The sequence below is a fragment of the Aegilops tauschii genome, chromosome 7 (genome assembly GCF_002575655.3).
Source record: "Aegilops tauschii subsp. strangulata cultivar AL8/78 chromosome 7, Aet v6.0, whole genome shotgun sequence".
NCBI lineage: Eukaryota > Viridiplantae > Streptophyta > Magnoliopsida > Poales > Poaceae > Aegilops > Aegilops tauschii.
This window is the reverse complement of record NC_053041.3, coordinates 192414149-192427825: the sequence shown is the minus strand read 5'-3', so window position 1 is coordinate 192427825 and position 13677 is coordinate 192414149. Positions and strand designations below refer to the sequence as shown.

At 46.5% G+C, this 13677-nt stretch overlaps 1 pseudogene; it reads left to right on the top strand.

Annotated features, from left to right (window-relative positions):
* Window positions 1-10291: 10291 nt before the first annotated feature.
* Window positions 10292-10776, top strand: LOC109784471 (chalcone--flavanone isomerase-like; annotated as a pseudogene).
* The last annotated feature ends 2901 nt before the right edge of the window (window positions 10777-13677 follow it).

Below are 13677 nucleotides of genomic sequence, written 5' to 3'. Positions count from 1 at the left end.
TGATGTTGTGCTCAACATTGATGATCTTTCATGCATAAATGCTAATTTTGTAGCTTCTTTGGACTTGAACACATCTAGCAAAAATGACATACATTCTTGTGTTGATAGTCCTTACATATCATATAGAGATTCCTTGAATGCTTGTTGTGATGATATGCTTGATTCTCCTTGTTGCCATGATATCTATGCTTCTATTTCCTCTAGTTGTTGTTTGACTAACCATGTAGAGGAAATAAGAGAAAATGGTGCACACATCACTAATGGAGAATTTGCTAGAAGAGCAAAGAAGGAAATCACTATGTTGGAGAGGAAATGCTATGAGTGTCAAGAGGATGGACATGGATATCCTACTCTTGATGATGAAGAATCTCCCTCTCCAAAAGAATCATCATCAACCTCCGATGTTCACATGTGCCTCATGGCAAGAGGTACTACCGAGGTATCATCTACTCTTAGTAATGACAATGATGAGAGTGATGATGAATGTGATAGGGATATGAGTCAAGAAATATATGAAATTGGTAATTCTCTTCGTGGAGTACATAAGAACACTTATGAGATATTTAAAGATCTTATTACTCATTTTGGAAAGTGTAATGATTTACTTCACGAAGAGCAAGAACAAAATGATAAACTTGATTGTAACCTTCTTGATGCTCTAGAAACTCTTAGAGACTTAGAATCTTCCAAAGAAGAGATTGAAGTTGCTCATGATAAACTTGAGGATTTTGAGCACCTTGACCTTGGCTACAAGAATGTCAAAGGAGAGCTCGCCAAACTCTCTAAGTCTTATGAGGAACTTCAAGCTACTCATGTGAAGTCTCTAGTTTCTTCTAGCTCCTCTCATATTGTCAATGATGCTTGTGCTACTAACTCTACTTCTTGTGAAGCATCTATCTTGAAGGAGAATGTTGAGCTACGGGCTCAACTTGTTTTGCTAACTAGCAATTATGGGAAATTAGAAGAAAGTCATGAAAAGCTCTTGGGCTCTCATGATGACCTTCTAATCTCCCATGAAAGGCTAAAGTTAGCTCATGAGGCTATTGTGACTAAGGTAACATCTTGTGAGCCTCATGTGGACATTAGCACTATTTCTACTCAAAATGCTTTATTGACATGTGCTAGTCCTAGTGATTCATCTAGACATATTATTCCCAATTCTTGTGATGAATTGCTCTCCTTGCCTTGTTGCTCTAACAATGAAGTTTCTACTTCCTCTAGTACTTTTGTTGATACTAACCCTGTAGAGGAAAACAAAGAGCTCAAGGCCCAAGTCACTAATTTGAAGAAAGACTTGGAAATGTGTCATGAAGGAAATTCCACTCTCAACACTATCTTGAGTGTTCAGAAATCCCCTCATGACAAGGGTGGACTTGGTTTCATCTCCAACAACAAGAAGTCCAAGAAAAAGAAGAAGGGACAAGACCAAGTCAAGAATGATGCCAACATTACATGCTTCAAGTGCAAGAATGTTGGACACCATGTGAGATATTCTCCATTGAAGAAGAAGGCTTCAAATGTGAAGCAACAAGGGAAGCGGCCTCAAGTTCAATCTCAAGGTCAACCTCAACTTGAAGAAAGGCCACTACCAATGATGAACCAAGATAATGCTCCCCAAGTTGAGAAAATAAAGAAGAAGAGAAGGGGGAGCACATGTTGCTATAATTGTCGTGAGAAGGGACACATATCCTCATCTTGTCCCAACGGTAACATCCCTAAGCCTCCTCTAGTCAATGATCATTATTCGCTTAGGAAGGATGTTGTTGGCAATTTGTTTGCCAAGTTTGTTGGCGCCCAAAGTGGCTTGGACATGGAAAAGGCCATTTGGGTTGCCAAGCCTATTGTGACTAACTTCTTAGGACCCAACTTGGTTGGGTACCATCAAGCTCAAACTTGATCAATAGGTGTGTGGAGGACATTGAAGATTTGGCTAGTTCATAAAGAAAAGGATATCCACCATTTATTTGTTCGAGCCAAGTCATGTGGATTATCTTCATATTATCTATCCAATGTTCCTCTTTGCGGTAACTTGTATTTTTATTGCTTACATTGAAAGTTGCTCGCCCCTTGCATGCTTAGGTTTTGTATCTAGCATGTGCATCTATATGTTGTGTTTCTTAGTATGCTTGATTTGTGTTATCTAGCATGTGTAGGTTGCATTGCACATTATATAGTGGTGTTTGCTGTTTTGAGCTTGTATTGTATCATGATTGGCTCTTGCAAGATATTAGTGGATCATCACATTATGGGGGAGTGTTTTGTTGTGTGCACATCACAAACCCAAAATGTGAATATGAGAAATGCCACATAGTATTGATATTCAATCTTATCTAGTCACTATGTGGTATGTCAAGCTCATTTGAAATTCAAATTCTCAGAGTATCCACTAATTATCTCTTGTTGGTTGTTATTTACCTTTGTTGCGTGCTTCGTCGCGGTGTCCTGTGAGGTTCTTCAGTAAGTTTCTGGACACCCCGTGTGCACGGGGTATCTGACCCCCATGCGCACGGGGTACCACGAAACTTACTGGACACCCCGTGCGCACGGGGTCCTGGACCCCCGTGCGCACGGGGTGGGTGAAAATCACTGGACACCCCGTGTACACGGGGTCCTAGACCCCCGTGCGCACGGGGTGGTGTTTTTTCTCTGGACACACCGTGCGCACGGGGCTGACCTAGCCCGTGCGCACGGGGTCCTATGGGCAGAAATGTCCACCCGGCCAAGTACGCTTTATTTATCTTTCTTTGCTTTGGAGTTGTTGATGATCCTGTGCATCTTCGTAATCTACCCCCGAGTGTTAATTCCAAATACCATTTGTATTCTCTTACAATTGGTATTCCCTCATGTGGTAGAACCTTATGATCATCTTCTTCTCGGGTTGTTCTTCAACTTGCCTTATCTCACTGCTTGTGCTATCTATTATCTACTTGAGTAAGATAAGCCTTTGAGCATGTGTGTATTGTATATCCTATATCCTATATGCTCTTTGGTTTTTTGCTTAGTTCATATGTTGTACTTTGTGTGCGGTCCTGTGTGGATTCGTCACTTTGATATAATTTGGACAACTTGAATACTTTGTGATATTATCGGAGTATTCTTCGGTTAAGTGTTCTTTTGTCCAAATCGTATCTCTCTGGATCTTGGTAGGCATGAGCATGCATATTTATTTATACTCTTCTTCATGCCTTGCTTGCTACTTGATCCTCTATGTAGGGGTAAACTCCATAAAATCATTAATGGTTAAAAGTGTGCATGAACTTCAAGTTCATATCCTTTTGCACATATTTAATGTGGAGTTTGCCCTATATATTGTGGTTGTCCTAACTACTTCGGACCCAATATGTTTGGGGACCAAATTGTACCTTAATGTGTTTTAGGTACTGTGGAGAAGCATTGGATGCTTGGCTTATTCACAAGGAAGGTGGAGACACCATGGAAAATTATTAGAGCCAAGCTTGGTTGATTCTTTGATTTGAGGGAGAAGATAAATGAAAACCCGATTCGGTTGTAAGTGTTTCATTCTCATCAATTCAACCCGGTTAACATAATTTGGGTCTTTTTGTTGGATATGCATCAAACTCCCACACTTACTGTATTCTCAATAAATCCACGGGATGTATTGAGGAAATGGTGAATGTGGAGTGTGATGAGAATAACAGCTTCCATGCGGAGCAATTTGTTTCAAGTGTTGTAGGTGATGAGGCTCCTTCCCAAGCTACAAGTACAATGGGGATTGGTCATATTCTTCCACAAGAAACACCCCTTGTCCATGTAGAAGAAGAAGGAGTAATAGCCCCTCTTGTGGATCCACCACAAGGGAAGTCATCACCCCCAACACAAGAGCAAGATGCTATGGGAGATCATTTACCTATCCAAGAACAAGATCAAGTCCCTCATGTTCATGGGCTAGATCAAGGGCCCCTTGAACCAATGCTCTCTCGGTAACAAGTACTTACTTCATGCGTTTGTTTAAATTAGAGTCAACATTGTGTATGTTGCATCATGGCATGTTTAATACTTGTTGAGTTTGTGTTTCTTGCAACAGCTTAAACCTCCTTATTGCATCTATGAGACTTTTGAGAAGAAGCATATCATGGGGATCTATAAAACCATGCTCATGGTTCACTTATCCCAAATATGCCAATTAAGCAATTTATTGCATACCAATTCCTCAAAGTGCTCTTATGTGCAATATTGATAAAATTGCAAGAAACAATCTTTTTGGTTGTGGTATTTGCTCTCATGCTTAGTAATTCATTTTTATGCAAATGAGATCAGTTTGCGCCATGTGCCTTGTGCCATGTGCCATGTGACAAAGCCCTACACTAAGATCAAGTTTGTATAAATAATGGATTCATTCTTGGATATCATGTTCTTATCTTTTGTATCTTTTTGTGTGTGCAAGTTTCTTTGTGGATGCTCATCTTGATGATTATTGGCCACGTAAGAAACTTATACACATGAGAAAGTGCATATCCCTCTTTGATATCCTTTCGTTTCCTTGCCGGTCCTTGGAATTGTCTCTTTTTATTCTTTGGTGGATCCGGTAAGAGGTTGAGTAGTGAGTGCTTGTATGTATTCCATATATCATTGCACTCATGAGTTGTTGGATATATTTTGGACCCTTGCTTAGTCAAGTGATGATCCTATTTTGTGCACGTTGTATCCAAGTACAAAACTAAATAATGCACAAATCATGGGGAGCTTCTCTATGTTCTTTAGAACACTCCTATGCTCATATCATAATATCTTTTTGGTGCATTTTATGGATCCTCAATATAGTGTGAATTTCTTCATTTGTTCGTAACTGGATATGTGCATTTGATTCCACTCACAATATGAGAAATGCACAAATTAAGGAGGAACTCATACTATATTGGTCTTCTAGATTTTTTCTCCATTTTGGCACTTGTTGCCAATGGGGGAGAAGTTTAGAGGGTTTAGGTGAAGTAGGTTGGTTCATGCATATCTACATTTGTTGTGGTTGTTGCATGGATTGTATATAGAGGAAACTCCACCAAGTTCTTCCATGCATATATTGTGGGGGAGTTTGCTCTATATAGTGTGGTTCTACTAGAATCAAATTCTTGTGTAGTATTTCGATGCTAGTACAAATGGTTTTGATAACATCAACTATCTTTGTGATATTTGAGGCTATCAAAACCACCTCAAGTATTCAATTTATTCTCGGATAGATTGCATACTTGTTTTAAATTCATTATATAAACCCTCTTGTTGAGATTGTCATCAATTACCAAAATGGGGGAGATTGAAAGGGCATGTAGCCCCTAAGTGTGGTTTTGGTAATTGAATGACAATCTCCATGGACTAATGTTTTCAGTGAGATATATTTGAAGGTTTTGTCCATAGATGGTGCCTCAAGGATATTGGATGGAATCAAGGATGAAGTCCATATATATGAAGATAATGCCTCAAGGATATTGGATGGAATCAAGGATGAAGTCCATATAGATGAAGTTATATTTGCTCTAAGCTTTGGTATTAAATGACAATTCTTATGGAGCATCAAGTGCATTGGATCTTATATGAAGATATGTTCCATAGTGATGCTTGAAGTTCTTTGGGTTGTTATGTGAAGATTGCCATCAAAGCATCCGAAGAAGTCCTTATGGTATCCCTCTCTGAATACCCCATGCACACGGACTTTCCGTGCGCATGGGGTCGAGTGTCAACTCTCTGGATACCCCGTGCTCACGGGGCCTAGGTGTTGGCTCTCGAGATTCCATATCCAGCGAGGTTTCAAGTTGGTCTTCTGAGGATCAAGGCTTGAGAGAATAACCAAAGAGAAGAATTCGAGTTATGGTTTCAAGACAAGATCATGGTGAGCTCATGTGTTGGGTTTCGGTTGATCAAGCCTTGAAGCAAGCAACTAGAGTGAAGAATTCATTATGCCTCTCAAGACAAGATCATGTTGATCAAGTCTTGAAGCAAGCAACTAGAGTGACGAATTCATTATGCCTCTCAAGAGTTTGGGATGGAGTTTTTAGAAGGGCAAGTGGTGACCAAGATGATATTCATAGTGGAACTTGATATGGTCATGAAAGAGTCTTTGGTGATATTGTCTTGAAGCAATGAAGTGAAATGAAGAGTTCATTGTGGCTTTCAAGAAACCAAGATGGAGCTTGAAGTAAAGATGTTGGTTGACCAAGATGAAGCTCGAAGAGTATATCTAAGTGGTCAACTCACAAAGCACAAACAATGTACCACATGAGATCAAGTGATCTAGTGGTATGGTAAGTAATTGTGAATTATGCGTTGTTACCTAACCCATGCTATATGTTTGTTATGTCTATGTGGGTTAGGTGTTTCTCATAGGCTTGCATCAAAAATAAAGATCTCGTGTAGTCTATGTGTGGATGACATCAAGTGGTGATGGTCATCGGATTCGAGGAGTCCAAGTGCAAGATGAGATGACATCAAGTGGTGATGGTCATCGAGTTCGGGGAGTCCAGGTGCAAGATGAGAAGCCGGAGGTTATATGCTTTGAAGCTTGCGGTCCACATCATGATAATGTGCATGTGAAGATGGGCTTGAGATAAGGCTTCCCTCATTGCATCATGAGGAAGCAATTCGAGTATCTTCACCAAGTGGTCGTGGACAAGAAAGGGATTCCAACTTGAGGCAAGCATTAAAGTCATCATCAAGCTCAAGGTGAATGTGCAAGGCAAAGGTATACCTTAGCTAGGTTTTCCTAGTTTTGCCGGTCTCATAGTGCTTGGTGGGAGACCGGATTATAGGTTTGATAGCCGTACTATCAAGAGGGACTCTCGGGCAAGTAGCTTGATCACGTCGCATGTAGAGAGCTCAAACCTTTGCATTACTTGCATCATTCTTTCTTGTTGATCTTGGGTGGTTCTCTATGTGAGGACCTTGGACTTTTCCATAGCTTCAAAACGAGCCCAAGATCATCGAATTCGGAGTCCGTATGCCCATGTTATCGATGTTTTAGTGGGCTGCTGCTGGCTGTCCTGGGGACCCCGTGTGCACGGGGTCTTCGACCCCCGTGCGCACGGGGTGTCCAGAATTCTGGGTACTCCATGCACACGGGCTCGTACCGTGAACACGGGACACCGTGAACACGGGACACCGTGCACACGGGGTCTCAACCCCCGTGCGCATGGGGTGCCCAGGAAATGCCCGTTGGAGCCCCAACGGCTAGTTTCGGAGTTTGGCTATTTAAGGGCCCTTTGCTCCCACCGGTTGGGGGTTGGTTCACACACATTCTAAACACCTTTTTGAGCCTCTCTCCACCTCTCCCAAACCCCTATCTCCCCTCTATGTGAAGGGGAATTTGTGGATGGATTAGTGAGCCATTTGTTGATCATATCCAAAGCATCCCCTCTCTTCAATCTCCTACTTTCAAGAGTGCATCTTATGAGATTGAGAGAGTGAGTTGAGCATTTGTTGCTTGACCTTGCATTGCATTTGTTGCATTGGTTTGAGCTCCCTGCATCGATTTGTTCGAGTGTGAGCCCGTGAGTTTATTACTCTTGGAGGCCTCCGCCTCCTAGACGGTTTGGTGATACATTGAGAAGATTGTGAAAGAGGCCTATGTGGCCAAGGTTCCCCCGGAAGCTTCCTCTTGTGGTGTGCTCCGGGGAAGGGTGTTGAAGTGGCCTAGGTGGTCAAGTTCCTCCGGAAGCTTCCTTGTTTGTGGTGTGCTCAGGAGAAGTTTGTAAAGGTGTGGTGGTCGCCTTCAAGACCAACCCCGAGTGAATCGAGGCTCATCCGTTGGGGGTGACTCGAAAAGGAGAATACGGTGAGTCACTTGGTGACGCCCCGGAGCTTTGGCTTCGGCACCGCTCTAACGGAGATTAGCACTCTCACGAGTGTGAACTTCGGGATAAATCCGCGTCTCCGACTCACTTGTGGTTATCTCTTACCCACACCCTTTACTTACCGCAATTCATACTTGCTCATATTGATATATCTTGTGCTAGTTGAATTGCTTAGTTGTTCCTACATTTCCATATCTTGTGATATAGTTTGTGCTTGCTAGTTTCCTTAAGTGCCTATCTTGTTTAGCATAGGTTGTTGGTGCACTTAGTTGAGCCTAGCATATTTAGGATTTGTGCTTGAAAGGTATCCGTTTAGTTTAATTCCGCATTAGGATAAAGCCAAATCCGTAACAGTTTTAAAACGCCTATTCACCCCCCTCTAGTCGTCATCTAGATCCTTTCACGGGCCCACCGCCTTGGCACCACAAGTAGCCGCTTTGATAGATACCACAAGCTGGTTGAGGGGGAGGGTAAAACTGGTGCACGAGGAGATCATCCGTAGACAGTCCTTGGAGGGGAAAACCACTGCGAATTCATACTCTGAAAGCTGGCGCACCTGCCAATCCCAGCCACCATCGTCCCATATTTTCAAACCATCCAGGAGGGTCTGCGGAGAGATCAGCTGACCGCATACCGTGATGATGGCCGCGTTAGAGAGGGACGGCGCAGCCATCACCACATGAACATCAGCATCCAGAGCGAAGAAAGAACATCCGGGAATACCGAAACCAAACTGAATGAAAGAGGGGTTCTTGGTACGGTTACGGCAGTCGATAGTAAGATGGCCATCAGAGCGACAGATGAGGCAGAAGGGTGGGTTAGTGCATCTAGATTGGAAGTGGTTCGGGCGGTGGCAAGCAAAGCAAGTCAGGGTCGGTGAAGGGCCCGAGGAAGCAAGGTGCTGGCGAGGAGGGGGAGGCGGCGGCAGCGGCAGGATGCCATCGCCACTGACCGCAGAAGGGGCACCCGAAGCAGAGGGAGGGGGGCGCCGATCCCCGGCCTGCGAGGAGGAAGAGCCAGGCCCGAAGCGCGGCCCCGAGCGAGAGGCAGCGCCCGCCGCAAACGAGCGAGGAGGGGGCCGGGCGGAGGGACCAGGCCCCTGGCCGGAGCGGGGCGCGGCGCCGACGAGGAGGAACCACCGCCAGCCGAAGTAGCAGCGGCCTCCCACGGATCCAGCCCAGAACCAGGGACCGTCGTCCCAGATCTAGCCACGGAGCGCTCCGGCCCCGCTTCCCAATCCTCCCGCTCACACGGCAGCACGCGCACCGCCCGCTCAGATTCGAGCTTGGAGCGCAGCTCCGCCTCATAGGCCAGATCGACACCATCGCCCGGCGAAGCTTCACGGGCCCGCTTGCTACCCGAAAGGGCCTCGGAGGGGGAACCCCGAGACTTGTCCATGGCAGTCACCTCAGCGAAGGAGAGGAGTAGAGGGGGTGGGGAGGGAGCGGATCTGGAAAACTGGCGGATAGGGCGACGCACCCTGCGGATATCGGCGGCGGAAGCAAGAAACCCTAGGAAGGGGGGGAAGCGCCGCGACGCACCCATAAATAGCCACAACAGGCCAGGCCAGAGAGGGCCGAATGGGCCGGAACGGGACCGCAGGCCCGGGAAGGGGACGGACGCGGAGCAGTGGCCACAGACAGCTGCCCCGGGCCCACAGACGAGAGGGGGGGGGAAGACTCGAGGGACGACAGAGCCGCCCAACCCGAATCGAACCAGGCGCCGCCAGGCCCACGAGCTCACCAAGGCCCATCTCGACCACAGAGCAGACCGGATCTAGGGTTTGGCCACCACCCGCCCCCGCACAAACCGGCGCGACCGCCGCCGCCGCCACCAGCCTAGGCCGGAGAGGAGGAGGACGAACAGGACTAGCGACCAGAGATGCCACATCACCCAAATCTACCAACATAGCGGACGGGGAAGGACCGAGGAGACCACACTCAGGGGAAGGAGCCGGGCCCCGACCCGCACGCCGCCGACGCCGGCCAACGCACCACCACCCCGACGACCCAGAGGGAAACGACACCGGCCGGCCCCGGCCACCCGGAGCAAATTTTCGGGCGCGGCCCGGCGCCGGCGCGGGCGGCACCACCGAAACCACCGCCGACGAAGCACACTCCTCCGAATCAGAATCCGACTCCACCGAGTCGCCCAGCGCCCAGAAACGCGAACCGGGGAAGGACGCCGCCGAAGAGGAGCAGGGAGAGCCATCCCGACCCATAAAGAACGGGGGGGGGGGGGGGGGCGGCGGGAGGGAAGGAGCCATGGGCCACGGCGAGGACAGGGGAGCGGGGCGCGGGGGGACGAAGGGGGAGAAGGGAGAGGAGCCATTTGGGTAACTACTAGTCCCTCCATCCCACAATGTAAGACGTAGCTTGCAAAAAACATCTTATATTGTGGGATGGAGGTAACTCTCTGTGTTGCTTGACATGCTGTTGCGATAACCAATGGCTGGCGATGCAGGCGAGTTTGAGAAGTTCACGAGGGTGACGATGATCCTGCCGCTGACGCGCGCGCAGTACTCAGACAAGGTGACCGAGAACTGCGTCACGTACTGGAAGGCCACCAGCGTGTACACGGGCACGGAGGCCGCCTCCGTCGACAAGTTCAAGGCTTTCAAGCGCCACAGCTTCGCCCCCGGCGCCTCCATACTCTCACCCACTCCCCCGCCGGCGTCCTCACCATTGCCTTCTCCATGGACACATCGGTGCCGGAGTCCGGCGGCGCGGCTATCGAGAGCGCCCGGCTCTACGAGGCCGTGCTCGAGTCCATCATCGGCGAGCACGGGGTGTCGCCGGCCGCGAAGCTCAGCCTGTCCACCATGGTCCGGGAGGTCGCGGATCGCGTCCAGCAGTGGGCGGCTGTAGTCCTCGAAGGTGGGCGTGTCGCGCAGCCACGCAGTGCCCCGCGATGCGGAGCAGGGCGGTCACCTTGTACTAGCACCACCCGCCGTGGCCCGTGCCGTGCACCAGAATGAGGCGCTTCGATGTTGGCACGGCGGCCGCTAGCACAGAGGAGGACAAAATGTGTGGTGTCCCCGAGCACTGGACAATACGCCTACACAAGGCGGAGCCGGCTGCTCTACCCTGCCTCTGGGCGCAAGGCAGAGTGCGGTGCCTTTTTAGTCCAACTCCAACGCACGACCGGTCACGTCCATCTGTTTATGGTAAACGGATAAAAAACGCGGTCCAACGCACGGAAGCAAACGGACCAGCGTCTATTTTCTGTCCGTTTTGGATTCATTTCTGGCCCAACTTTAGGTCACTTTTTGCGGCCGACGGGACACGCCGGATCGCGCGTGGCGCGTGCCATGTCCTTCTCTGGCACGTCCGCCGGGGACACATGCGCTCATTTTTTATTCCCGCCCCCCCTCTCCAGCCGCACCCTCCCTCGCCCTACTCCCCTCTCGTCCCTACCCGCCACCGCCGCGCCGTGCCAAGGACTGGCCGGGTACCAGACCGCACAGCCCCGGCAACGCCCCCAGGCCGCATGCAGGTATTAACTCCACCTCTAGCCGCTCGAATCTACCCCGTCGCCGGTTCACCGATAAATATACCAACGGCCGTGTCCGGGCTCGGTGCGTGCCCAAAGGCTCGTCGGCGCACCGTTGCCGCTCATAAAGTGCGACAATTGTCCACGAAAGGTCTTTCGTCGAGTGTCTTCAACGCCTGAGCATCTTGGATGGGTGTTCATCAAATGCAAAAACGATGGGCATGCGCTAGTTTAGTTTCGGTTGTGCTCCCGGATTCGGTTCGTTTTGCTTACACTCAAATATTTATTGTGTAGGATGGACGCAACTTTTGGTATTGGGAAGAAGAATACATCGATCTATTGATAGAGCGTAATTTTATAGATGTTCATGTACTTGTTGCTAGATAGAGGCTAGATATGAGACTAGATGCGAAAAACAACGTCTACTTCTTTAGACTCGAAGAAGAAAGAAGCATACAAGATCGAAAATCCGCAGATCAACAATGAATGCATCGATAAGGCACTAGTAAAACTTACGAGAGCAATTATGAGAGTTGGATATCTTTTAAACTGTCTTCTTGTGGTTCTTATTTTCTTTGCAATTCTACTCAAGATTTGGCAATGCACTACAATGTATCAAAAAATTGATGATGAAAATAATAAGAAATGTGTTTGCAAAAAAGTATGCGGACAGCCGAAATGCGGCCGCGCGTTGGATGCACTAACGCCGCATCCACAAATCCGGGCAGACGCGACCCTATTGTCACCATCAAACGGATGAAAAACAGACCAAATAGACGTCCCTAAACATCTGTTTGGGGTCGTACATTGAAGTTGGTCTTACGCCCCACCGTGCGCATTGATATAGGCTAGCATGGCCCCACTCCATCCCCTAGAAAAGATAAAGCCTCACTGCAAAAAATCTATCTTAACCAGCCCAGCCGTTCGCTTGATGCATCACGCAGCTGCACAGGTCACTACTTAACGATTTACCTACTAAAATAAAAACTATTTCTCAACCCCTAGAAACACTATCCCCCTAAAAATACTAATTCACTATTATTGTCTCAAAAGGCTAATTACCTATTAATTAATATACATGAGCAACATGGGAAAAAGGAAAATGAACTCATATTATAAAAATGGTTTTATTGGTATTGTTTTGTCTCAAAGACTTATTTTAAAAATTATTTTAGCCAACATGTTTTTCAGACATGTTTTAAAATATAATGTTCTGACCCTCCCCAACATGTTTTAGCAGCACTCGACCCCACAGGTAAAATAATTACTGCTTGCTTTTATTGGCATCTATGAAAAACAAGTGAACATACAGTTGTGCACGACTTACGAACATGTGGAAAAAAATTACGTTCAATTGGTGGACATGGAATTGCGGTTGTATACAACCAGCGGCCATGCACCCGTAGTTAGAGCATGGTTAATAATATAGCCAACAATCGGCTATAAGGAGTTGCCATGTCATCTAGAGCCAACCTTATGGCCGACATGTATAATAGTAAGTTTTATATGTGTACTACTTTATTACTAGTTGGCCCATCTTACAATCTCACAAAGCGTCTTGGGGCTCGTGTTAGAGCCGGCTACTAACCAAGAGCCCGCTTCTCTTCTCTCTCCTCTTCTCTCTTCTCCAACTAAGCAAAGATATAATATTTTAATCCTTATAACCTGCTTATGTTACCTTATTATACTTGCTCTTAAGCGTGACCTGTGCCATGCCACTATAATTATATGCGATCATTGGAAATGCTACTATAGTGAGGCATGGTCCACGGGCGTGCAATTGTAGTTACACAAGTAGCATGAAAAAAAATTCCACCAAAAATAAAAATGTACCAATAAAACAATAACAAATAAAAAATAGGGAACATTTTTTTATGAAAAAAGTCTTTTTCACACATGTATGCTCAATATGAGTTCATTTTCATTTTGAAATGTTGCTCATGTATATTAATTAATAGGTAATTATTCTTTTGAGACAATAATAATAAATTAGTAATTTATAGGGGAAATGGTTTTTTAGGGGTTGGGAAATAGTTAATTATTTTTTAGCAATGGAAAAAAGTTAATTAGTCACTACTAGGAAAAGGCCTGTTAGTAGTGCACCTATTTTTGCCATTAATGGCGCACTATAGGTGCGCCACTATCACCACGCCACTAGTAACAAGTACTAGTATTGCAGGTAACAGTGGCGCACCTTGTAGTGCGCCATTACTATTGCTACAGGTGCGCCACTGGTAACTTTTTTTTTTTGAATTTTTTTGATTTTTTTTCTGAATTTTGAAGGCGGGAAAATAGTAGTGGCGCACCGTCTAACCCCCACCGTGCGCCATTGCTATTTTTGAATTTTAAATTTAGATCTGGATCGCGATTTTTTTGCCCTTTTTTT